General features: G+C 35.9%; 1 protein-coding gene across 1 annotated transcript in view; it reads right to left on the bottom strand.

Moving 5' to 3' along the window:
• The window catches only part of LOC115881660 (netrin receptor UNC5C), a 452006-nt gene that overhangs the window by 148135 nt on the left and 292910 nt on the right, over positions 1 to 10961 (bottom strand). The gene's annotated exons all lie outside the window — the stretch shown is intronic.

Raw genomic sequence — 10961 nt, 5'->3', positions numbered from 1 at the left:
AAAAATATTTATATTGATGTTCGAGGTTACGTAATTCTTATCGCTCTGGTACCAATTATATTTTGAAATGAACATGAAGATCCCGATTGTTACATCCATTGCATGATCGTTTTGTACATCAGTATTAGATTTTTTTATTAGTTCTTTATGGTTTTAAGGTACACCCACGGACAAAAAAATGTGCTTGAGTAGTACCGAGCGTAACGGTACGGAGCAATGCACAATGATTGACCAAATGACCAAGGCGACAGAAAGTGAACACGATTTTGAGATAAAAAAAAAGTGTCGATGCCGCGAGGACAAAAGTACAACAAAGTTCAGTATATGCGAATCAGTTTTATTAATGATTTGGCCTTTCTACTAGAAAGAAGATAAAGATATACCCGTATGATCGAGAAAAAACGGCGTCAAAGGCGGCTGGGGAATGACTATCGATGCTATTTTTGACGAGTTAGAACTCTAGACGTCAGTTACTGAGAACTGACATAAAATTTGTCAAAAATTAATACCTTATATAGGAAAACCAGAAAAGAATAGAAAGTTTCCAGATACACATATCTATTTCCAAAAAAATGTTTTTTCAAATGTTTCGATCTGCACCAGTTCTACTCAATAAAAAATCGATATTAAATCATCCTTAATGCAGTAAACGCCTTTAAAAATAAAGAAGAGCAAGCATAGTCCTGGTTTTTACCATCCCATAATCATAAAAGCTCTATAAAGGCATTTTCCGTGTTCCACTTTCTTTCTTCTGACATTTTTTTTATAAAGATGGAGCACTCCATCATATACTAATGTCGTATATTAGCAGTACCAGCACCCCACAGTACTAGATTTGTGTGATTCCATTAGTTTCCTACTTTTAGCAACGCCCGACATCCACACAGAGTATCGACATTTTTTCTTAAAGTGCCCATTCCTACCATCTACAATTTTTACTTCGCCAAAGAACAATAGCGTCCGTTTTTATCGTCGTTTTCCAAATGAAAAAGGTCTTTAGAAACTTTTTAATAAATTAATGAAAAATGAAGGGATGAGTTTTTTGTTCTCGAGAGTTTTTTCGACGGCAGGTCGGTGATAAATCGGATTTTCAAAAAGGTCACTTTAATTAGTTTCTTACTGTATTGTTTTTTTTTCGGTCTTGCTCGAAGGAAATGCCACGTTAAATATCAATTTAAGTTTGCGCGGTGTTTCCTTATTAAGAGATGTTTGAGAGAGGAACTAAGATATTATTTATGTACAGGTTGTAAGTTGGTTGTAAGATGTACATCAATAAATAAGTTAATTGGTTGTAAGATGTACATCAATAAATAAATAAATAACCCACAATAACGCTTAGAATAATCTTCATAATGGACTAGTTTTTGCCAATTTGTAATAAGTAAAGTAAGTTATAAAACAAAGTCACTTTTAAATTAAGATTCATATCATAAATCCATCACAATCTGGCAGCGCTGTCGCCATCGCTTGTCACTCAAAATTGATCACGTGCATCGGAAATTGTTTTGCGATTACCATACATACTATATTAACAATATACACGTAAAGGTGACGGTAACTCCATTTTGAACTTTTTTTTTTGAAAGAAAAAACATCTGAAAACAACCTAGAAACTAAAAAGCTTTTAACGAACCAGTTATAAAAACACTTTATACAAAAAATTAGTTTAATATTTGGCGAAAACTTCTTAAAATTAATTTCATTATCCATATTATGATTTATATGTAGGCATCCCGAAGACAATTATCCCTCATCGTACCTATTAGGGCTTCCTCCACGTTCGAGATTCGCTCGCTTTTTATCTTCCATCAGCGCCCTCTGGCATCCGATACCCGGCCGCCCGGAATCATTAAAATACCCCGCAAACATTAATTTAATTTAATATAGACCGTTAAAATTTTAATAATGCCGAAAATAGCGATGCCCTCAAGACTCCGGCTCCTCGCAGATGCTATGCATCATTGAAGCGATCGTTATGAAAGAGTTTGGGAGGCTTCCCCCCAACGTTGAGGTTACAGGGTGGCTTCTTTTTGCGAGTGACCTATAAATAATAGAAGAGGAAGACGGAAAAATGCGTAATCATCTTTTCGCTAAACGTGACAGCTGTCTCAGTTACCTCAGAAATTATTTGGAAAAAATCGAAATAAAAATGAAACTTCTACACCCTGTATCTCCGAAACTAAGCATTTTAGAACATACATTTATACGACCTTTTTTACTTATTTTTATCTGCAGAATATGCTGCCGAAGTTTCCGGAATACAGTTCGGACCACCCTGTATAGTGCAGTTTCGGTCTCAATAGTGAATTGTATCGCTCGCTAAACGTGACAGCTGGACATTCTTTCCCGATCACTCCCGTCACCCTTTCTCTATTCGTTTTTTTCCCATTTTCTCCTTCGGATTTTCCCTTTTTTTCTTTCGTTTTCTAGACGGACACAAACGAGTCGAAATAAAAATCGACAGCTCGAACTGAGCAAAAGAAAAGGCCGTCGTGTCGATGTACTGCGACGGGCGATTTTCACGCTCTTTACCGTTTTTCTCGAAATCCTTTTGATATGTGTGTATTTCCAGAAGAGAGACGGCGGAGCAGGAGCAGAGGAAGAAAGGGGAAGAAAAGAAAAAACGGCAACAAATAAGCTGTCGAGCGGAATTGTCACTCCGGGGCAGACTGAAAATGATAAATGCGTCGGGTGGCAAAAGGCGCAAAAATAGATGATCCTTTTGTGTTTACGTTGCAGCACGATTATTTTTTTCTCGCTCTGTACTGATTTCAAATTTATCTAGATAAAAATAAATTTACTTAGATTACTTAGATTTTTACAAATTGTAAGTTTTGCAATTTAAAATAAGTTAAAAATATTATAGTTCTTTAAATGGAACTTCCTATATTTTATTCCATTTTTAGATTCTACGATTGAAATAAAGATAAATTTGATTAAGGTTTATCACACTTAAACTTTACCGTTTTTGAAATATTTTCAATTTTGAGAAATTGCAGTAAAAAATTTAAGGCTTCATTTCTCCAAGAGTATCAAAGTCTTTAATACTGAATTTAATATTTACTGAAGATTATTATTGATCAGATATTGTGTTGCAATAATAAAAATTATACCGTATGATCGAATAAAAACGGCGTCAGCGATGGCTATGAAATGAAGATCGCTGTCATTTTATATGTAAAATTATATGGAAAATGTCATCGATCGTCATTTCCAAGCCAACTGGACGTTTTCTTATAATTTAGACCTCATTTATCACTATACCCATGGAATATTGACATTTTAGATTTATTTTAAAGCAACATATTATGTACAAAATGTACAGGTGGTAAAAATAATAATATTGCAAGCCTATTTATTTACAAAAAGAAACCTATTTCTTGCATTTTCGAAAGATAGGTAAAAAAAGATAGGTAAAAAATGGTGTAATACAATTTGATAGACAATTAAATTGTGCATCTGATTCACGTAAAATATATAGGGTGTTGGTTATTAAATTAAACATGTTATTGCCGTTTAAATCTAGTAATTAATACACATTTTTGTACATTCTGTATAAGGTAGTATAATTTGTATTATTGCAACACAATATCTGATGAATAAATAATCTTCAGTAAATATTTAGTACTAAAAACTCTTAAAGAAATAAAGCCTTATTTTTTTTATTGCAATTTCACAAAATTGAAAATATTTCAATAACGGCAAGGTTTAAGTGTGATAAACCCTAATCAAATTTACCTTTGTTTCAGTCGTAGAATCTAAAAATCGAATAATACACAGGGTGTTCCATTTAAAAAATACAACTATAATATTTTTAACTTATTTGGGACACTCCAGCGCATGCAGAAACAAAAAGAGGTACTGAACACCATCAAGGAAAGAAAAATGCAATACCTGGGTCATGTGATGAGAGGTGATAGATACGAAATAGGACACCAGAACTTATGGCTAAAAGATTTAAGGAGATGGTTTGAACGCTCGTCTACGTAAATCTTCCGGGCTGCAGTTTCCACATCCATAATTGCCATAAGTCCTGAGAAATTTCTTCGAGTGTCTTAGACCGTTGGAGGATTCCCACAGGCTGCTTTAAATCGATTATCATTTGGGAAGCAGAACGGTTCTGGTCCAGTTAGTGGACTGGTCGGTCCTTCTCTAGCCAGATCGCTTGCAAATTATTAACATTATTATAAGGCTAAGATATATAATGCTGATAAAGAAAATGGGTAGCAAGGGTAATCTTTAACTTGTGTAACTCCCTCTCTGAATTTCAGTCACATTATCATAACAATATGACAATGGTACTCTAAAACATTAACGTCAGAAATCTAAATTAATCCCTATTTTATGCACGTAATACGATCTTTACAATAATGCATTGTGCCTATCTTTCAAAGAGAAAAAATGGAAAATCCATCAGTTAAATGTCGAAATGTCGTCTTTTGTTGAACCATTTTCAAGTTTTTCCCGAGCAAACATGCCCTAACGGCAACCTGAGGATGATTCTGTTTGTGTAGTGTGCTTTTCGTTAAAATGTTTTTCCTCCGCATCTCGAACAAGAGGGAAAATGGGACGCTTTAAATTCAGAACAAATAAAACAGAGATGGGAATCTATATATTAAAAGATTGTATGTCCTATATAACGTATGATTTCTAATAAATACAGGGATTCTTGTATATAAGTGCAAGTATTTTAATTGGTAGTATATTTCGACACCAGAAAGACGCTCCTGGATTTTTTTTCAAAAATTTTACATTTGTAGTGTTCCGTACCTCAAAAGGAAAAAACGGAACACATACCCTTTTTTGTCCGTCGGTGTATCTGTCAAGACATATTCTGTGGTCTGAGGTCATCAATTACAAGAAATGTTGAACACATATACCTGGGCTACGAGGCTTTGGACCTTAATCTGAACATCGATAAAACTAAAATCATGTGCACTCCCAAGAAGATCACAGCCATGCTATAAAAATCGGTAAAGAACTATTGGAATATGTAGAGGAATCGGCAGGTTACCTCGGCAGTTTGATTTCAGAAAAGGCCAATATCGACGCTGAAGTCAGCACAGGATTAGCAGAGTCTCAAGAGCATTTTGAAAATTAAAAGACAGGGTTTTCTACAATCATGACTTGAGCACAAAAACGAAACATGCACTGTACCGAACAATAATAATCCCCGCCATGTTACATGGAAGCAAAACCTGGGTGCCGAAAAAAATACGGCCGTTTATACAAGAAAAAACATATATTTCGATACCCTCAAGGAAATTAAAATTTATTTTAATTTCCTTGAGGATCCATTTTTCGTTGACCTAGAATTATAAAATTTGGCAAGTAAAAATCTGAAAACAAATCTGAATTGTTTTAAATCCGAAATTCTACTCTGCCTGCCGTTCTAAGAGACTGTTTCCTGCATGTAAGATAGATAATTCATATTCAAAAAAGCGTCCGTCAAATGCCGCGATGTCACGTTTAATGAAAATTAGTCCCTCGACGTCTGAATAAGCGTAAAGGAATTCGTCAAATATAAAAATTACGACGTCCTAACTTTTTATACGTTTCGAAAAATTTTAATATTAATTTGGGGGCCTTGATGATGAGATGAGGATGGCCCTCTCATTAAACTGTCGACGGCGAATTATAAAAAATGTCCTTAGAGGAAGATTTTTATTATAGACGCCGAGGAAATGAATTATTCATAGGGATATCGGGGACCCGAGCGAAGTTTCCGAGTCGAAATCTTCGCTAACGAGACGATATTATAGTTCTGTGGTAATAATTATTCAATTTCTGGCTGATCGGCTAAACCATAAGTTCGAAGTTAAAGAGGAATTAGTGATCATTGTGAAATTTTAAGGAATAATGTGGATATAAAATGTTTCCATGATTATTTTTAGTTTTAGAGCTATAATGGGCAGTAGTAGTAGTGGTTTCTTGGAAAAGTAGCGGTAAATCATCATCATCATCATCATTTAGCTTATACCGTCCACTGCTGAACAAAAGCCTCCCTTAACTCTAGCCATTTCCTTCTATTTTGTGCCACTTGAATCCAGTTTCCAGCCACCCTCTTAATGTCATCTGTCAATCGACTAGGAGGTCGTCCTCTGCTTCTATAGGCCTCGTGTCTCGGTCTCCATTCCACAAGTCTCTTTGTCCACCGTCCATCTGTCATCCTAGCCACATGTCCTGCCCAATTCCATTTAAGATGTAAGACAGATATCACCGCATCTCTTACTCCTGTTCGATTTCGTATTGTATGATTGGGTATTTTATCTCTGAGTGTAACTCCCAACATAGACCTTTCCATTTTCCGTTGCATGACCTGTATTCTATGTATGTTCTTTTTTGTCAAAGTAAGCGTTTCAGCTCCATACGTGAGGACAGGCAAGACACACTGGTTAAAGATCTTTCTTCTTAAACATATGGGAATATCAGATCTCAGTATATGCCTTAGTTTGCCAAATGCCGCCCACGACAAACCTATTCTTCGTAGAATTTCGTGGGTCTGATTATCCCTTCTAATACCGATCTCATGCCCTAAGTATTTATATATATGCACTTGTTCCAAAGGTATGTTATTAATGTTTAAATTTCCACTTAGTACTAGGTTTGTCATGTATTGTGTCTTTGACAAGTTAATTTTCAAACCGACTTTTTCCGAAGCATCATTCAGCATATCCAGCATATTCTGTGCCTCCTGTATGTTGTCTGTTATTAAAATAATGTCATCTGCAAAACAGAGATGATTTATCAATTTGCCATCGATGTTAATTCCTGTTGAATCCCAGTTTATCATTTTTAGCATACTTTCTAGCACAGCAACGAATAGTTTAGGGGACAGTGTGTCGCCTTGTCTTACCCCTCGATCGATATTGAATTTATCTGTGCATTGATTTGTCGATATTCTGACGTTTGCCGTGGCATTATCATATATATGTCTTATGATTGAGGAGTATCGATGATCGATGCGACTCTCACTTAGTGTCTCTAGAAGCTTCCGCTGGTCTACCGAATCGAAGGCCTTCTCGAAATCCACGAAGACAAGCATTAGTGGTCTATTATACTCAATGCATTTCTCGATAAGGACCTTGACTGTTAGAAGATGGTCATTTGTTCCGTAACCTGATCGGAAACCTGCTTGTTCGCTCGAAAGAAAAAAGTCTATTTTATTTGTCAAACGCTTGGTGAGTATTTTAGTAAATAATTTGTATACGTGGCTAAGAAGGCTGATGGGCCTATAGTTTTTAAGGTCTGTAACGTCACCTTTCTTGTGTACAATAATGATGGTTGCGTTGTTCCACTGTGATGGGGTTATTTCTTCTTCAATGCATTTATTAAATAGGACATTTAAAGCTTTGATGATTTCTGGTCCTCCTTCTTGGATTGACTCTATTACCAGTCCATCGTCGCCGGCAGCTCTATTGTTTTTCATATCTCTAAGGGCACTGATAATTTCTTCCTCGGTTATTTCTGGAATTTCTTCCGACCCCTGATTTATTACCTTTCGGATGTCGGTTCTGATCCCCTGCTGTTTTGATGTGTAAAGTTCTTGATAGAAAAGTTTAATAGAGTGTAGGATTTCCTGTTTGTGTGTTACTATGTTGCCGTGCATATCCTTGATCTTTTGTATTTCTTTTCTTCCCATTGTACTATTTCTCAATATCTTCAAACTTTGATTCTTCTCTATGACTTTCCTAATTTTTTCCGTATTCTGTTGCCTCCTATGCTTTCTGATTTCTTTGGATATCTCTCTGTTTAAAGTTCTATATTCTTGTGTACTCTTGTCCTCCATATCTCTTCTCTGTTTCATTAAAACTTTTGTTCTTTGATTCAGTTTTTGTTCTTTTACTTTTTTGGGACAACATTTTTCGATAGCCGTTTGAGTGGCCCCTTTGATGTTTTCGTATATTTCGTCTATCGTAGTAGTATTTTCATAATTTAGATTTGAAGCTATACATTCCTTATAAGAATCTTTATTTTCAGGGGCTACCCATTTCTTGTGGTTTTTCTTGAGTATCATGTTAGTTCTTTCCTTCTTTATATTTATTTTTATCTCGGCTCTTACAATGCGGTGATCGCTTCCTATCGAAAATCTGTTTAAGTAGCGGTAAAGTGGAAGGCAAAAGAACTCGAGGAAGATCGCCACTGCCGCAGCAGCATAACACGCACATAGATAAAATGGATAAGGAATGCTAATCAATGCCATTTATAGGCCCAGAATCCTTCTGCGATATTGCAAAAGCAGTCACAAGAGTGGCCAACAAACTTCTAGCTGGAGAAATTCACCAGGGCAGAGTAGTGATGGGCATTATATCATTTGAACAAACCACATGCACAATTTACGTTTCATAAAAACAAGATTGCAACTGGCACTACCGGCGATAATTTGGTAGGACACTTAATTAAGGGACCAGAAAAAGAAATATACAGTTCTTTCATTTCTTCTTCAACACTTTATAACACAAATAGCCGTAAAAAGACTCATCGCAACTTTATTAGAATATTTTGAACGGGAAAGCGGTAGTAATGGCCCTTTATGTCCCTTAAGTGCTGTTTATATATTTATAATTAACTTATTTTTGTTTCCTAAAATATTTTGATTAAAAAAGTTCATTTTATATGAACTAAAACTTATACAGAGTCCTGCGACATAATACGTTTCAAGTACTCGCTCTAACTTTTATCGAGATCTACCAGCCCTGAAAATATTTGCACTTATTTAAGACTGACCCTGTATAGTAGTTAATCATATTTATGCATTCAATACTAATTTAATGACAAAACAAGTTTGGCTAGTCGATACGAGGCGTCTCGATTGCCATTTTCATTTAGTAAGGGAGCGAGCTGCAATATAACCGGCCCCTCCTCACCTATGCACGTATTAACAAAAAAACACAGGCGTCTCGTCTGTTAGGAAACGGTAGGGTCGTTAACTTACCCTGAAAATTAAAAGAAAACATAAACAAAGCGGCGTGCCGTGCACGGTCTTTGGGAGTCTGATGAATCAGCAAAGAGAGAGTGCAATCGCTTGATGAAAAATGTAATCGCGCGCTAGGATGTACGGAAAATGTTTAATGAATAGTTTGCCCTGTTTTATCTTCTCTATTTTTGATTAAAAGAGTTCCTAATACTAATGAATATACTGTTTTTTTATTTTAGGAATTAATTGTTGTAACAAAATATGTACAAGGTTTTTACAGGTGTTTAGTGCGATGCCTGCAGGCTTACCTATCTGTTAAAGAAAAGTGTATTTATGTAAACTGGTCAAGAGAAATCACTGTAAATTAATTTGTATGAGAATTGGCTAACCAAACTATCCAGTTATAAAATCAAAAGAAAGATTCCACTTCTCCAACTCCCAGTGGATGACATAGGAGAGTGGATGACATACCAAGAGTGTACTTTGGGAAACACCTCACTGTAGTATTGAGCAATAAAAAAATTGAAGAGAGAAACCTTTGCTCAACAGGTAAAAGACCATACCATACGTTAACATATCCTGTATATTTTCGATTAATTTTCGTTAATACTCTTTTTTTTTCTTACATTGGACGATACATACAGTTTATTCATTGGATTATTACATATTATCTATTTGCTTTAACAGTCTCTGGAGGTCTCAGTCAGTTTGGAGGTCGTCTTCATTTTCTGCGAATAGCACAGCGTCGTCGGCATAACATAGAATTGTCATATTGCGGTCTCCCACATGCCTTTCTCTACAGGTATTGGTTCAATAAGATCCCCGTGGATATTAGCCTGGATTTTGTCAGCACTGCATATATTTTCTATGACTTTAATTAAGTTTTGAGGTATTTGTCTGTCATAAAGTTAATGTACAACATTTTCTAATTGAACCCGATCAAATGCTTTCTGTAGGTCTTAAAATACATGTAAGCCATTTTAATTATTATTTAGTTTGATCAAATTAAAAATATGTAAACTAGCAAAAAGGGAGCATATCTTCATAATAACATTTTCCAAAAAGTTAATAAATAAGGGAGTGGGGGGGGGGGAGGGTGATTTTTGTCGCTGAAAATGGGAGACCGCAATATGACAATTCTATGTTATGCCGACGACGCTGTGCTATTCGTAGAAAATGAAGACGACCTCCAAAGACCAGTATATCGCTTCAATCTATTAGCAAAATCTTATAACCTAATAATCTCTGTATCCAAAACAAAGAGCCTGACAACATTAAAAAACCCTATCAGATGCAAGATTGTCGTGGATAACACAATAATAGAGCAAGAAATGAAATTTAAATCTCGGTATAGAGTCATCCGGTTATGGCGACATTGAAACAGAGGTAAGACAACAAACAACAAAAGCAATGAGAGTGGCTGGATGTATATGCAAGGCTGTTGTCAGACCCATAATGTAGAAAGACACAGTAGAAACCAGACCGGATACAGCAAAAACAAAAAGATTCTTGGAAACAGGCGTGGCAAAAAAATCACAGGTAAAACGCTGCTAGATAGACAACGAAGCGAAAACATAAGGCAAACATGCAAGGTGGATAGCATTAGTGAATGGGTATTGAGCAGAAGACGCGAATGGAATGAACATACAAGCCGAATGGACGAGGGAAGAATAGTAAGGTCAGCTCGAGACAAATCACCACTGGGAAGTCCGGGAAGGCCAAAAAGAAGAAGATGGTGTGATAACCTTACCATCAATTGAAACTGTAGGCATAATGATGAAGAATGAACAGGTAATCTGCCTAATATAGAGTAGGAAGCAGAAGAAGAAAATAATTAGTACTGCCCTGTAAAGGGTTAAAACGGAACTCAAGAAGGATGAATACCTAATAAGTTGACTTGAACACTAATGCTTGTACAAAATTTCGTACAAAATCAACGAAATCGATAACCCTGCTGTTGTGGCCGGCAGGGCCTCGTGCCCAAACCCCACCTGAACGTTTTAAATTATCGATGATGGCGGTTTCAATTAGTCATACCGGCCCC

The sequence above is a fragment of the Sitophilus oryzae genome, unplaced genomic scaffold (assembly GCF_002938485.1).
Source record: "Sitophilus oryzae breed Bouriz unplaced genomic scaffold, Soryzae_2.0 scaffold_172_pilon_pilon, whole genome shotgun sequence".
NCBI lineage: Eukaryota > Metazoa > Arthropoda > Insecta > Coleoptera > Curculionidae > Sitophilus > Sitophilus oryzae.
The sequence above is the reverse complement of the archived record's forward strand: the minus strand, read 5'-3'. Positions and strand labels throughout refer to the sequence as shown.